Raw genomic sequence first — 16,804 nt, 5'->3', positions numbered from 1 at the left:
AAACTTACAACTAAATAATAAGAAAATCAATCCAGTTTTAAACAATTGTCCGAAGAATTAAATAGATATTTTACAAAAAATATTTATATATGATATATAGCACATGCTTTATTGGATAATTTCTATTATTACATGTTCAAAGTCACTAATCTTTTCTTCTGTGTTTTCTACTCTGTTGTTAATCCCATACAATGGATTTTTGAAAAATCTTAGACATTTTATTTTTATAAGTTTTATTTGGATTTTTTCCACTTCTCTTATGTCTCTACTGAAACAATTTAAATGCTTTCTCTACCTTCTTGAACATATGTAATACTATTAAAATAATTTTAATGTAATTGTATACTAAGTCTAACATCAGTTTCATTTTTGTATTAGTTTTCATTTTTTTAACCATCTCCTCACTCCCAGCAACAACACTTGACTGCAGTGTAGTTCACTGATTTGGTTTTCCTCATCCATTTAATTTCTCTTTTCTCCTTTATTTTCCTCTGGCTACTACTTAAACATATGAATCTTGCAGCCATCTCTCTTTAACATTATTTTCTTCTCTTCATAGTATACCTAGGTAATATAGTTTCTTTTCTTGACTTCAGAGATTTCCACAATTTTATTTGCTTTCTGTGTTCCTAAAAGAAATGTTTGCCTCTATCTTCTCTCTGCTTTTATTCACTTTATTATGCATTTTTTCTTTGTTTCTGTTTTATCATCCACGAGATGTCTATCCTTTTATGTACAAATAGAACTGATTTTTGTCCTTCCAAATCTATTATCCTACCTACATTTATTCTTGATCTGTCTACAAGATTACAGCATGTTCTTATGATCAGTCTTATTAACTTGAAAAAGGTTGCTAAAGTTTTCTGTTATAATACTAATACCCAGTTATCGCATCTGTACAATTTGACATTAATTATATTATTTCATTCATTGAAATTATATTATTCATTAATTATTCATTAATTATATTATTTCATTCATTGAAACTGATATAAACCTCTAATATTGGACCACACTAGAATTCTATCCTCAGTTCTCTTTGTTGACATTCAACTCCTTTTGTGACCTAGAAGAAAACCTAGGTAATACCATTCAGGACATAGGCATAGGGAAGGACTTCATGACTAAAACACCAAAAGCAATGGCAACAGAAGCCAAAATAGACAAATAGGATCTAATCAAACTTAAGAGCTTCTGCACAGCAAAAGAAACAATCATTAGAGTGAACCAGCAACCAACAGAATGGGATAGTTTTTTGCAATCTACCCATCTGGCAAAGGGCTAATATCTAGAATCTACAAATAACTAAAACAAATTTACAAGAAAAAAACAACCCCATCAAAAAGGGGTCAAAGGATATGAACAGACACTTTTCAAAAGAAGACATTTATGCAGTCAACAAACATATGAAAAAATGCTCATCATCACTGGTCATTAAAGAAATGCAAATCAAAACCACATTGAGATCCCATCTCACACCAGCTAGAATGGCAATCATTAAGAAATCTGGAGACAACAAATGCTGGAGAGGATGTGGAGAAATAGGAATGCTTTTACACTGTTGATGGGGGTGTAAAGTAGTTCAATCATTGTGGAAGACAGTGTGGTGATTCCTCAAGGATCTAGACATAGAAATACCATTTGACCCAGCAATCCCATTACTAGGTATATACCGAAAGGATTATACATGGTTCTATTACAAAGACACACACACACACACATATGTTCATTGCGACACTGTTTACAAGAGCCAAGACTTAGAATCAACCCAAATGCCTATCAATGATAGACTGGATAAAGAAAATGTGGCACATATACACCATGGAATACTATGCAGCCATAAAAAGATGAGTTAATGTCCTTTGCAGGCACATGGATGAAGCTGGAAACCATCATTCTCAGCAAACTGACACAAAAACAGAAAGCCAAACACTGCATGTTCTCAGCCATAAGTGGGTGTTGAACAATGAGAACACATGGACACAGGGAAGGGACTATCACACACTTGTACCTGTTGTTGGGGGCTAGGGTAGGGATAGCAGCATTTGGGGGTATTGGGGAGGGATAACATTAGGAGAAATATCAATGTAGGTGACGGGGGATGGATGTAGCAAATGAACATGGCATGTGTATGTCTGTGTAACAAACCTGCATGATCTGCACATCTACCCCAGAACTTAAAGTATAACAATAAATAAATACATAAAATAAAAAATATTATAAAACAAAATAATAAAACCTTCTCTAATTCTGTATTCATTTATCATTTGTATACCTCACAATTAATTATATACCTTCCCTGAGATCAAGGACTTGGTCTCTTTTGTTTTCTTTTTTAACCCAAAAACTGAGAACAATTGCCCAATACATGGTATATGCTCAATAAATGTTTGCCTAATGAATGGTTGTATAAATAAACAAATATGATTATTTAACAGAATAATACAGACTCACGCCAACTAAGTATTTCGTAAACACTAAATTATCAAATACTAAATTAGAGTTATAATCATCAAATACTAAATCAGAGTTATATAAAGTACCATATCTTTTTAACTTTGATAGTCTTCATAGTGTAGAGCTGAGAGCTTTGCATATAGTATGTGCTTAAAATAAATTTTCTAAATGTAATTAAATTGATATTTACCACCGTTGGTGTCAGAGGATAAGAAATTTCAAACATATTTTTGAATTATTAATAGGTTTCTAAAGTAATGTGAATTTTAATCTCTTTACAGATTGTGAAAGATACACTTTAATTGACTCAAGCTGTCTACTGATGATTTGAATACTAATGAGTCCCCTGTAGGCTCATATTGGAAAGATCATGAACCCTCAGTCTTATTATACATTAACAATTAAGATTAGATTTGATTTAATATGTCAGCAAAGATGTACTGAGTACTTATTATATGCAGGCACCATACAAGGAGCTGTGAAAATAATTTAAAAGGTAATTATGAATGCGTATATGCTATCACTGTATTGGCTAGGCTAGCTGAGAGGGCCAAGTCAAAGTGACAGATGCCATTTTATTTGAACTAAGATGTGTAGTGGATTTTTTCTTTTAGTTCTTGATGGAAATGAGAAAAGAAAGTATGTGAAAACTGTGTTTTATTTGGCATAATATTTTTATTTATTTTGTCATTTTTATTCACAGGATTACAAGAGAGAAAATCATTAATTCACTGAGCATATACTCATTGAGTGTGTATAACGTTAAAGGTGATCTGATAGGATCTATGTACTAAGATGATGCAGAGAGGTTTTTCCTTTGAAGAAGGTTGCAAACAGCAACTTATTGTGAAGATATTGTTTGGCAATAATATATTAAAATCTTGTTAGAAAAATAGTCCTGAAACTGTAAGTCACCTAATTAATTCCAGGCTATAGGCAATGAATGTTATTTTTCTCATAATGAAGAGAAAATAACAGTTTGTAAACTAGTGTGACTGGAAGACAGATTCCCACTGAAAAGCTGGGAAGGTCCTGAGATGACCAAATATCCAAGTACAGTCACTATCAGCCCATATTATCCTCATTTGCTTGCCTCAGTGTGCCATACAAATGTTATTTTTTCTATATGCACAATAATATGAAAAAGTTTGGAAATTACTACTTTAGAGGGTTTTACTCTGTTATTAGAACAAGTAAAGATTTTTTCAAGAAAGTTACATTACATAGTTTAGCTATCTCATACATGTTACTCAGATTTATTTTAAGAAACACTGTATAGTAGACCACAGAAGACAGACAACACTGGTATAGACAATAGGCTTCTCTGTGTCATCCTATGTCTCTATAGAGTTAAACCTCTGGATTCCTGGTGCTTTTTGTTTTTTCCTTCTCCCCTCTATGTTTCTGTCTGACATCATGTCATGGTTTTTTTTTTGAATTGTTAAGTTAGCCATAGCAAATATTTCATGCCATCTCGTATTAGTCCGTTTTCACACTACTGATAAAGACATACCCGAGACTGGGAAGAAAAGGAGCTTTAATTGGACTTACAGTTCACATGGCTGGGGAGGCCTCGGAATCATGGCAGGAGGTAAAAAGCACTTCTTACATGGTAGTGGCAAGAGAAAAATAAGGAAGAAGCAAAAGTGGAAATCCCTGATAAACCCATCAGATCTCATGAGACTTATTCACTATCACAAGAACAGCACAAGAAAGACCGCCCCCATGATTCAATTACCTCCCCCCGGGTCCCTCCCTCAACATGTGGGAATTCTGGGGGATACCATTCAAGTTGAGATTTTCATGGGGACACAGCCAAGCTATATCACATCTAGGCACTTTTGTGTCTTCTCAAATATGAATATTTTTATTTTGTACATTTAATGTGGGAATGAGTTACTATTTTAATAACACTTAATAAACTGTTTCAAAGGTTCTACTTCCCCTTTCTGGATATATCATTCATATATATATATAAATATTATATATATATAAAATATATATATTTTTTCATTTTTAATGTTCAACTTCAGAAGTGTCCCATTAAGCTAAGTAAAACAGTTTTTCTTATTCCTATGAAAACTTTCAAGATCTGTAATATATTAATGTGCCTATCATTTTATTTTATATGTAACATCCAGTGTTTTCCAAAGTTATTTAACCATGTATACCATTTTTGGGTTTCCTGTGAGCACTAAGCATTTAATAGGAGTAATAGTAAATGAAATAATGGGAAACCAATGATGAGTTAACTCAAAATTGTAAAACTTCCAACTATCCTAATGTTGTCGTTAGGATTTAGTGCAATTTCAAGCAAAATGTAATGAGTTTTTATCTGGTTGCAAACCGACACAATGAAGCTAAAATGTATTTGGAAATTTGGAGGGCCCAGAACAACTATGGTCTATCAGTCATAAATTGCTATATTAAAAACTGCCCCAAAACATAGAGACTTACAAAAACGTTAATTTATTAGCTCACCATTTTGTGGGTCAGTAATTTAGGCTGAGGTTAGCTTAACAGCTCTTCAGTCGGTCTCACTTGAACTTTCTCATGCTATGAGGGTAAGGTGGTGGCGCAATACAGGATGGCCAGCCCAAGAAAGGGCCAGTCATTTGTCTGCAGTTGGTATCGGTGGTCAGCTGGGTCTCTCTTTCTACATAGTGTCTCTTCCGCCAGGAGGTTAGCCCAAACATTTTTACTTGACAGTCAAATGGCAGCAAGGAGGCAAAAATGAAAGCCATAAGACCTCAGGAAACCTAGGTTCAGAAGTCACATAGTAATGACTTTCTTCACATTTACTTCATTAGAGCAACTCATGAGGCCAACTCAAAATTCAAACAGACTTTGTGGCCATTTTCAATCTACCTCAAAAGAGAATCTTGAAAGAGAATGAAAAAGTTGGAGGACTGCATTAATAAATATCACCTCAAACATTTATCATTTCTTTGTCTTGGAAACATTTCAGCTTTTCTCTGAAAGCTATTTTGAAATACGTAAAACATTATTGTTAGCCATAGTCAGCCTATTGTCCTATGGAACACTAAAGCTTTCTTTTGCTTCTATGTTTGTACCGTTAACCAACCTCTCTTCATTCTTCCCAGCCTCTGGAAACTATAATTACATTCACTATCTCCATAAGTTCAACTTTTATAGCTTCTGCATATGCCTGAGAACGTGTGATATTTGTCTTTCCGTGCCTAGCTTATTTCATATAACATAATGACCTCCAGTTCCATTTATGTTGCTGCAAATGACAAATTTCTATTCTTTCTTTAAGGCTGAATAGTATTCAATTGTGTTCATATACAATGTATAGCCATTGTGGAAAACTGTGCAAGTTTCTTACAAACCTAAAAATAAGACTACCTTCTAGCAATCCCACTACTGGGTATTTATCAAAGGGAAGAAAATCAATATATCAAAGAGATACTAGCACCTCCATATTTACTGCAGAATTATTCATATAGCTTACATATGAAATCACACTAAATGTTCATGAATGTTTAAAAAATGCAGTATACATTATTGCATGAAGTTTAAAATTTAATTTAATTTTAATTTATTGCAGCTAAGTAAGAGAATATTCTTGTTTTCAGGAAATAGACATTTAAAAAATGTAAGGATTGGGGTGATAATATATGCAACTGCAACCCCACCTGAAGGTCTTCTTAGACTCAACTAGACATTCAGACTGAGAAGATTCTCATGGCTACCACTCCAATCAGAAGTAACAGAGCAAGAACCACCGCGTGCCAGAATGAGTGTCAGGTATTGCTCTTCTCCAGGAGTTCTTATTGTAGTGCAGTATTTCAAAGGCATTATAAAAATTAGGAAGCTGCAGGAGCTCATATCACTTTAAAATATCTGTCCCCACAGGCTTAATATCTTTTATAGTAGTTACATAAACCATTATTTTAGGGCTTCTGCAATGAAAATGCCCATTACTGGAGTTACTATAGTCAGAGAAGACTCCAGTATAGTTGTCTATCATGTACTCATGCAGTTTATTAACTAAAGGTCATTTTTACCTTAAGCAATGCTATGTTTTGAATCTTTGCTCCCTCAAAAAATGTTAAAATTTGATTGCGCTTGAGACAATGTTAGAAGGTGAGACTTCTGAGAGGTGCAAGAGTCCTGTAAGCTCTGTTCTCAGTGCTGCGGTTCATGCCACTATGAAAGGGAAAAATTGGACTCCTCTTGCTATTTGCCCTCTGCCTTTTACCATGTGATGACAGAGCTAGAAGGCCATCACCAGATGCCAGCTCCTTGATGTTGAATTTCCTAAACTCCAAAAATGTGAGCTCATTATAAATTATTGCATCTCAGGCACTCTGCTATAGCTGCACAAAACAATCCAAGACAAATGGCTAGCAACATCTTTGCCATTCCAGCATTTATCAGGTTATTCAGAGGAGTAATGGTATAGAGTTAACCACAGAGCAAATTCTTGTGCATAAAGGAGAAAGGCTTTTGCTAAACCTTTGATTATACCAATATATTCTTAGGTTGTTCATAAAAAAATTATAACAATGATATTGTGTGTAGATGCATGTTTGTACAGGATAGATGATGAAAATGCAAATGTGTCAAAATAACAATTTGTGAATTTGGATAAAGGGTCTATGAGAGTTAACTCTTTTATTCTTGAATCTTTTCTGTAAGTCTGATAAAATTTCAAAGTAAAAACTTTTTAAAAACTGGAACATAATAACAAAAAGAGGTAAATACATTAATGTTTATAACAATGCAAACTTCTTTTATAAGATCATTTTGACATTTTATTTCCAAACGACCCAAATTCAATACATATATTTTTCAGGAAAAAAAAAAGTATTTCTCTTTACTCTCATAGTGCTAAGGTGATGTGCATTTTCCATGAGCTTAATATAAGCTTTTGCCTTTTCTTAAGCATTTCATAAATATGAAAATACAATCTCCTACTTAGGTTGTGAAGAATGATGCATTCAAATAATAGCACCACTTTCTCTAAAATAATGTTTCTTTTATCTCTATAGTGGTTTGAACATGGTAAATAAGAACCAAATTTAATTATGCAGATGATAAAAAGCGAGGCATATTTTATTTTCCTAATTGGTGCAAAATATTACCTTTCAAGCTTTGTGCCTGCAATCTAGAAATCATCTCAAATTCTAGACACTTTTGTAGAGTTCAGAAGTGTAGTCTACTTCATTTCTCCTCCATGAAAATATGGAACACCATTAAAGCTATCAAGGGAATGAGAATGAGAACCTACATTCAAGCAGTGAGGCTACTCAACAATGAGTTGTACTGAAATGAGATGAATCTCTTTTACTGATGCTGTTCCTATATATTATGGACTGATCAAATATAACAAAAATGTGCTTTATCACAGAAATAAATGAGGATTTTTAAAATTATGATATTTGAATTTTGTATTAGTCAGAGTCCTCTAGAGAAAGATAACTAACAGGAGATATATATATATATATATATGTATATATATATATATATACACACACACACACATACATACACATATACACATATACATAAAGGGGAGTTTATTAAGTATTTTCTCACATGATCACTAGGTCCCACAATAGGCCATCTGCAAGCTAAGGAACAAGAAGAGCCAATTCAAGTTTCAAAACCAAAGAACTTTGAGTCTGATGTTTGAGGGCAGGAAGTATCCAGCACGGAAGAAAGATTAGGCTGGTAGGCTAAGCCAGTCTAGTCTTTTCATGTCTTTTGGCCTGCTTTATATTCTAGCCATGGTGACAGCTGATTAGATGGTGTCCACTCAGATTAAGGGTCTGCCTGCCTTTCCCAGCTCACTGACTCAAATGTTAATCTCCTTTGGCAACACCGACACCCTCACAGACATGCCCAAGATCAATGCTTTGCATCCTTCAATCCAATCAAGTTGACACTCAGTATTAACCATCACAAATTTATTTTATAGGCCCACTTATATAACAATCTTATTTAATAGGTTTAATCATGGACAATGAATTAAAGGCATATTTTCTTCAAATTTTATATTCCTTGAAACATTTTATTAGAAATAGCTTCAGTAGACATTCTCTAAGAATCTATTACATTTTAGAATATGAAAAAGCATTTAGGAATAATTTATAATCCTTCTGAGGTATGCTTTTCCTTCCATTTTACAGATAAGAAAAGCTAAGGATGAATATAAAATCTAACCAGATGGAAAAATACGATTTCTTTTTTACTACAGAGAACGTTTTTATTATTATGCATATATATTTTATTTTAGCAATGTAGAACCATACACTAATTCTGTGTAACATAGTGCAAACTAATACCTGCATGATCTTCACAGGCGTAGAAAACTCAACCCCAGCATTCTGAGCAGCACCCCCAACGCCTATATTCATATAGTTTGACTCTTGTTTGGTGAGTAAAAGATGTACATTTCTAGTAATTTTAAGTGAGTCATAAATAGTCTGTGTAATTATTTTGTATTCAAATGCATCTGAATTTAATATTATTACTTAACTTAAAATTTTACTTTGTGTATGGTAACCACTATGTCAACATGAATAACCACAATAGTGTAAACATCTCACATTTCTAACAATGATGAACAAGTTAGTATCACAAATATTATTGCTTATTATTCCTACATGAATCTTGTATTGCAGATATTTCCATATTAGAAGTGGGAAAATTAAGGCCCATGATCAGCTCAAATATACTTAGTAAGAAACAGATATAAACAATATCATACTTAAAGTTTTCTAGCTAGTATTTTTCCCACCTCGCCAAAAGTAAATAAATATTTTTCCCAAAAACTTTCATGGAACAAGATGAGAAATAGCCTGCCTTTTTTCTAAGCTTAAATTCTTTAGGAAAGAAGAGTAGCCAAAGCTTTAAGTCTTGGAAAATGTGACTTTTATTACCGCACAGGAGATTGCAGAGTTCTTAAATTTTTAAAGGCTTTGCTCATAGCAACTGTGCTAAGTTGTCCTTGAATGCTGCTAAGACTTGAGGGAGAAATGGTGGCCAGGTCTCACAGAAAAGTCGATTCTCTACATTCAGGATACAGATACAAGAGTGGTGGTATCTGACTACTTCAAAGGACAATGGCCTGAAAGTTGAGGAAGAAGCTGTGATTGCTGGAGACTCATCAATAAACACCTTAAAAATTATAGTGAACATGCTGGTTCCAAGACTTATATGTGGAGAAAGTGTATACCTTATGCAGTAGAGCCACCTAAACACCAACAGGCCAAATGGACCCAGCTAGTAAGCAGCACAGCACTGCTTTTCACAAACTAAAGGACAAAGCACTTCAGCAAAACATTCTCACATGGAGTATGCCCTGGGCTCTGAGGGAGCCAGAGTTTAGATTGCTTAATGTAAATATCTTTCTATTGGAAAATAGAGAAAAATGAGTTTCAACAGGAATTACTATAAATGTTGAGCTTTCCTTCCTTTACAAAACATTTATCAATCAGTAGAGCAAAGAGCATGCATTGACAGAAAAAGCACTATAAAAAGCATAAGTTCAAATTCCATCTCTCATCTGTAAGTCATGCAATAGTTCACCAGTCTTTTAAACTTCATGGTCCCTCATTTTCTCATTTGTTTTTTCCCATATGAGAGTAGACAAATAAATATTTGGAGATCATTTAGTGTCTAAGAGTAAGCTTACTACAGAATGTGGGTTAGTGTATTAAGAATTTCAGATTCAATTTCTGTAAGATTTTTCAACTTTTCTTCCTTTCTAATCCTGCAGAGTAATACTTACATCAATGCTTTACATTTTTATATCGTGAAATGTTTTCTATAGTGGTTAATTACATATTACATCTGACCTTCTAAATTATTATATATATATATATATATATATACACACACACACACATATATATATATATACACATATATATATATAATTTCACAATGCAGATATTATCATCTGCAACTCAGTGACCTAAAAACAAAAGATATGCCCATATAAATAGTGTCTGAAAGTCAAATCCTCTCATTGTAATTAAAAACTGGGTCAAATGGAATTTCTATTTCTAGGTCCTTGAAGAATTGCCACACTGTCTTCCACAATGGTTGAACTAATTTACACTCCCACCAACAGTGCAAAAGTGTTCCTATTTCTCCACATCCTCTCCAGCATCTGTTGTCTCCAGATTTTTTAATGATCGCCATTCTAACTGGCGTGAGATGGTATCTCAATGTTGTTTTGATTTGCATTTCTCTGATGACCAGTGATGATGAGCATTTTTTCATATGTTTGTTGGCCTCATGTATGTCTTCTTTTGTAAAGTGTCTGTTCATATCCTTTGCCCACTTTTGAATGGGCTTGTTAGTTTTTTTCTTGTAAATCTGTTTTGGATAGGGAAAATGTGGCACATATACACCATGGAATATTATGCAGCCATCAAAAATGATGAGTTTGGGTCCTTTGTAGGGACATGGATGAACCTGGAAACCATCATTCTCAGCAAACTGACAGAAGAGCAGAAGATCAAACACCGCATGTTCTCACTCATAGGCGGGTGTTAAACAATGAGAACACATGGACACAGGGAGGGGAGCACTACACACTGGGGTCAGTTGGGGGGAAATAGGGGAGGGAGGGTGGGGGGTGGGGAGCTGGGGAGAGATAGCAAGGGGAGAAATGCCAGATGTAGGTGATGGGGAGGAAGGCAGCAAATCACACTGCCACGTGTGTACCTATGCAACAATTTTGCATGTTCTTCACATGTACCCCAAAACCTAAAATGCAATAAAATAAATAAATGGGGGGAAAAAAACTGACTTTGGAGTTTTTTTTTTCCTTCCATTCTATGTTTAATTTATTGGTAATTCAAATTCAGATTATTTAAGTGAATACATTGATTAATTTTGAAGAAAGAAATTGAAATGAATTAAGAGAAGGAGGAAAAGAAGGAAGCAAAAGAGGAAAATAGAAAGTATGAAAGGCAGAGAGGAAAATATAACAAAGAAAGAAAGGAAGAAAGGAAAGAAGGAAGGAAGGAAGGAAGCAAAGAAGGAAGGGAGGGAGGGAGGAAGGGAGGAGGGGATGAGGAGAGGAGAGATTAATTTAAAATCCCATATTCTTTGGTAATCCAAGGATTAGTTTATAGCATCAACATTTCATTTAAACTTCTTTATATAATTCTTTTGTTTTGGTGATTGGGTGGACAGTTTTATCTTAAATTTAAGGCAAAATAATTGAAACACTGGAAGTTTTAAAACGTGGTCAGACTTCTAAATGCAAATCTTAATGAAAAGTAAATTAATTGTGAAGCAAACCAGATGAGAAATGGCAAAAGATAAACAATAAAATAATAAAATAAAATAAAAGAATAGGCTACAAATTTATTCAATCATTGATTGTGTGCAATACCAAAAATAGAAACACAATGGAAAAGTCCAGTGTCTAGTTTAGTTGTTTACTTGTGTTTTGATACTGGAACTTACTAGGGCTATTGGTAAGAAAAAATGATATTTTAATTTCTAATTATTTTCAAAAAAGCAGAAACCTCTCCATTCTTCATTGTGCTGACCTGGAAAATACATGATTCAGTGATTCTCTTTTAGAAATAATTTGAAGATCTATGAAGCAATGACCTTTGTTCATTATAAAAGATGGCTATTACTTACTTTGCTAAGGTGTAATTAGTCATTAATGGACTAAAAATGCCTTTGTAAAAACTCCTTTTCTACAAGAGTATAAAAAACACAGTACTTTTCAATGACATAGGTAACACAGGACTTTTGTTTTTTATATACCATCAATTTTAGATATCAAGTTTTCTTATATGGATAAAATCTGAGCATAGAGAAAAATGATCTGAAAAACATTTCATGTGTCAGTAAGTTAAATCTTCTCTGATAGATAACCCAAGCAAGATTTATTAAAGTATAAACAACACTTAAAAACAATAATATTAAATAATATTTCTGAGATGTGAGAGAGTATATTAACATGAATAACGTTATTCATTACTACCACTAACAAAAGGTCATGGCAAAGTATTTCTCATTTATGACAGTAACAAAATCTAAAATACTTTTTAAGACAAAATGTTTACAAGATTTATACAAAGAATGTTATTAAAGAACTTGAAATGTGAACAGTATAGCATATGGCTGGAGAAGACATTTAAAAGTGTAAAAATTTTCACTTTCCCTGTTTATTATGGAAGATTAACACAGTTTCAATGAGAATCTTTCTAGGCTTATATTGTTATTTTTACCCTGATGGATTAATAATCAGATTGATACATGTTTGTGAATAGTAAAAACATTTGAAAAGGAAGAAAACATACACATCATGCATTAAAATAAATTTTAAGGCTGGACATGGCTCAGGCCTGTAATCCCAGCACTTTGGGAGGCCTAGATGGGTCAGGAGTTTGAGACCAATCTGGCCAACATGACCAAACCCTGTCTCTACTAAAAATACAAAATTAGCCAGGCATAGTGGCTCATACCTGTAATCCCAGCCACTCAGGGGGCTGAGGCACAGGAATCTCTTGAACCCAGGAAGCAGAGGTTGCAGTGAGCAGAGATCACACCACCATACTCCAGCGTGGGTGACAGAGTGAAACTCTGTATCTAAAAATAATTAATTAATTAATTTTAAAAATAAAATAAATTTTAAAATTTCGGGAGTTAAAATGGTTGATTTGAGAGATACAGGGAAATTCCAAAAGCATGATATTGAGATAGGACTTCTTAAAAATGTATTTTATGTGATAGTTATAAGGGAAAAATGATATGACATCATGTTGTTGTCAATATTTGTTGCGAATGTGGAGAGTAGGTACAGGAAATGAAATCACTGACCTGTAAATCCATGCCAGTGAAAGTAACACTGGCAATATAAAACTCAAACATTGAATCTTGGGTTTTATGTACCATGGATCATACAATACCTCAAGGTTTGTGCAACAAATTGTTAATGTAATCAAGATGAATTAAGTAAAATCTCATTGCTTTAAATTGAATACCCAGAGATGCTAACAAGGATTTGAATACACATAACGGATTTGAGAAGTGACTATTAGAAACACTGATGAGATATTGGGAAGCTGAGATAGAGCAGGAAAGGAAGCCAATACAGGTGACTGAAGAACAGATTTCTGCTGAGACTCAATCCTACTAGGACTTTCAGAGAAAATGAATGTACTCTGACTTTGAGTCTTCCCAGTCTAGGGTAACTAGGCGGTATTTACTCACTACCACCCACATGTGATTTATTAGAAATACCTCTAGGATTAACTCCCTGGATCCTCTGGTTTGCTTTACGTTTGAACTGAGAATGATTTTGCAGACAGCAAGAGACCTTAGCAGAGAAGTGTTGGTGTTTTCAGGAGAAGCCATAAACAGGTGAAAAACATGATTTTATGTGACATATAAGGGGCAATACGTGAAGGTTCAGTATCTGCTGAGGAATTTTTCTTGCTTCTCAAATCTACTTTTCTTCCTATAAAATTACTCAGATTTTCTTTCCATTTTACTATCATGAAGCTCAAGGAGTGGTTCATGAAGTTTAAGGGGATCAAAAAGAGTTCAGCCAGCAATATCTCATGACCCAGGCCGTGTGCGCTTTGGGAATGAGCATTAGACCCAATTCAAGTCAATAATAACTAATTCCAGGACTTTTGTGCAAACTGTAGAAATAATCATCTTCTTTCCACTGATTTTAAACCTCGAGGCGACTAACTAATGCTTTACTAACCAGTTGGTATGGGTCTAAAAATAAAGACAACACAAAACTAAAAGAGAGAAATAAACAAACAAATATAAAAACAAAACAAAACAGATTCCGATGATCTTGTTTGAAAACTGAGATGCAGACCACTTGAACTTTGAGATGAAGATTAGACTGAGGTCAGACCAACCACTGGACCTTCAAGAGCTAAGAGCCAATAGTTCTCTTTATATGGCTAAACAGTTTAAATTGGGTTTTAAATTAGTCTGATATGTAGTATTACTATAAGGGAGAAAATTCATTTAGCTCAATTCTTGCACCATAAGGTTAACAATTTCTATCAAATTCAGACCTCCCAAACAACTAAAGACAAACTAAAAACTATTTCAAAGCAAACCCCCCCCCCCGCAAAAGAGTGCCTCTCTACATATATGTATATGTATGAATAGGTCTATAATTATGTGTGAAAACCTCTTTTTTGCTTGACCTGGAAGATCGTAAACTAAGGGACAATATTGTATTTTTAAGGTTATTAAGCTTAAAAAAATACTATGGATATATCTGAAAGGCATTCACCACATTGAACGTAATATTTGAAAGTACAAAGCATTTTCTAGTGCATTTTTTTGTACTAGAAAAACAAGAGCCCCAGCAAATGAAGAAAACTTGACTAAATATGAAAGTGGGTAACTTATATTAAAAGAAACAAAATTATGTATAATAACATAAATAGATACCAATCTAATAATTAACCAATTAATCAATTAATTAAATAAATGAAAATATTTTTTAAAATAATCTGATCTTTGGACATTAAAAAATATTAACAACACTGGATTATGACAGAGCTTGATTTTTAAAAAGCATGTCATTTCCAGAGGCAATAGCTCCCTATAAGATCTACTGTAACCACTTGGGACAAATTCATAATATATATCAAAATATAAAATATTCATAATCAGTGGAACATTTTTATATTTAAATATTGTTATATGGAAGTACTTACAATAATTACAAAATCTTCATTCCATATTGTTGGTATTATCAAAAATAAAGGAAGCAAATGCTAGCCAATAGACAATTTTGCCATTAATTGTGGTGTTTTCAATGAAGTACTCTTTAATATTTAAAGTCATAGATTTATATGTACTTTAAGGTAAAATTTACAACATAGTAGGAAATAAAACACAAAGCCAATAGCGTGGTATTATTTTTAGTGTAGTATAATTGTAACAGAAAATAATATTTGCTTATATATGAATATAAAATCTGAAAATACAGACAAAAGACCACAGTAACTGTGAAAAATCCAGGAATATACCATGCAATAAATAATTGTGATTATTTGTGAGCTATAAGATTATAGCAGCCAGATGCAGTGGCTCAGGCTAGTAATCCCAACACTTTGGGAGAGCAATGAGGGCAGATTATTTCAGTCCGGAATTTGAGACCAGCCTGAACAACATGGTGAAACTACATCTCTACAAAAAATATTAAAATCAGCCGAGCATGGTGGCATATATCTGTAGTCCCAGGTACTTAGGAGGCTGAGGCAAAAAGATCACTTGAGCCTAGAAGGTGGAAGTTGCAGTGAGCTAAGATTGTGCCGTTGCACTCTATACTGGGCAACAGAGCGAGAACCTGTTTCAAAGAAAGACAAAACAAAGAAAAGGTTATAGTATACTTTGATCTTTTATATTATATAGTGCATGTATACACTACAACTTTTATAACTAGCTTATGACATTTTAAAAATCAGAAATAAATTACATAATTAACTATAAACAGGAAGTAAAGGGGATTTGAGCCCTTGACAAATTAACAGTAAATAACATACTTTCTTTTTACAGAAATAACAGATGCCTTAGTGCTACAATGGAATATAATTATATATTGATGATTTGCCCTTTCCCCAAAATTATAGGCTCCTTGAGAGCTGGGACAGAAAAAAAAAATTAATATATGTAAACCAAAGCATCAATTCAAGTATTTGATTCACATAGGCAGCAAAGTATTCCATTACAAATTACATACATGAAATTTAATTTGGAAGATTTGATAAATATTCAATAATTATATTTTACCTGGCATTCTTATCAAATAATTCTCAACTTTTAAAAATCAGCAACATTAAATATGTATGAGAAATAACTCCTTCATTCTGTTTCACAGCCTTGTCTTCAAAGCAATTATTTTAGTCATTTTTACATTTTTTTATATTTGCTTTAAATAATATGCTTTCATAAACATGTTTTATCAATTTTAGAAATTCTGTTGATGTTATTTTTTCATTGGTGAAGATTTAGCTTACGCTGTTCCTACATTTCCTTATATCATCTTCCCAATCTATATGTGTATGATATGTGTGTGTGGGCGGGGTATGTGGGCATCTGTGAGTTTCTGCTGCTGGGATTTAGCAGGAACAACATAGCCAGTTAATGTACTATAATTTTGTTTGTATGTTTGTTTGTATAATATAATAAAATATATAATCTCTAATTTTTCCTTTATTCAAACTTACATGAATGCTCACTATTGCCAAGTGATTATGTTTATTTTTCCTCCAAGAGATTTTCATCATGAAGCACTTTTTCCTGCTATTTCAAAATGGACTACGTAATTGCTTTTGAGTCATCCTATACATTACATTAT

The sequence above is a fragment of the Sapajus apella genome, unplaced genomic scaffold, assembly GCF_009761245.1.
Source record: "Sapajus apella isolate SASKATOON/1434 unplaced genomic scaffold, GSC_monkey_1.0 scaffold4, whole genome shotgun sequence".
Lineage (NCBI taxonomy): Eukaryota > Metazoa > Chordata > Mammalia > Primates > Cebidae > Sapajus > Sapajus apella.
This window is presented reverse-complemented; position numbering follows the sequence as displayed.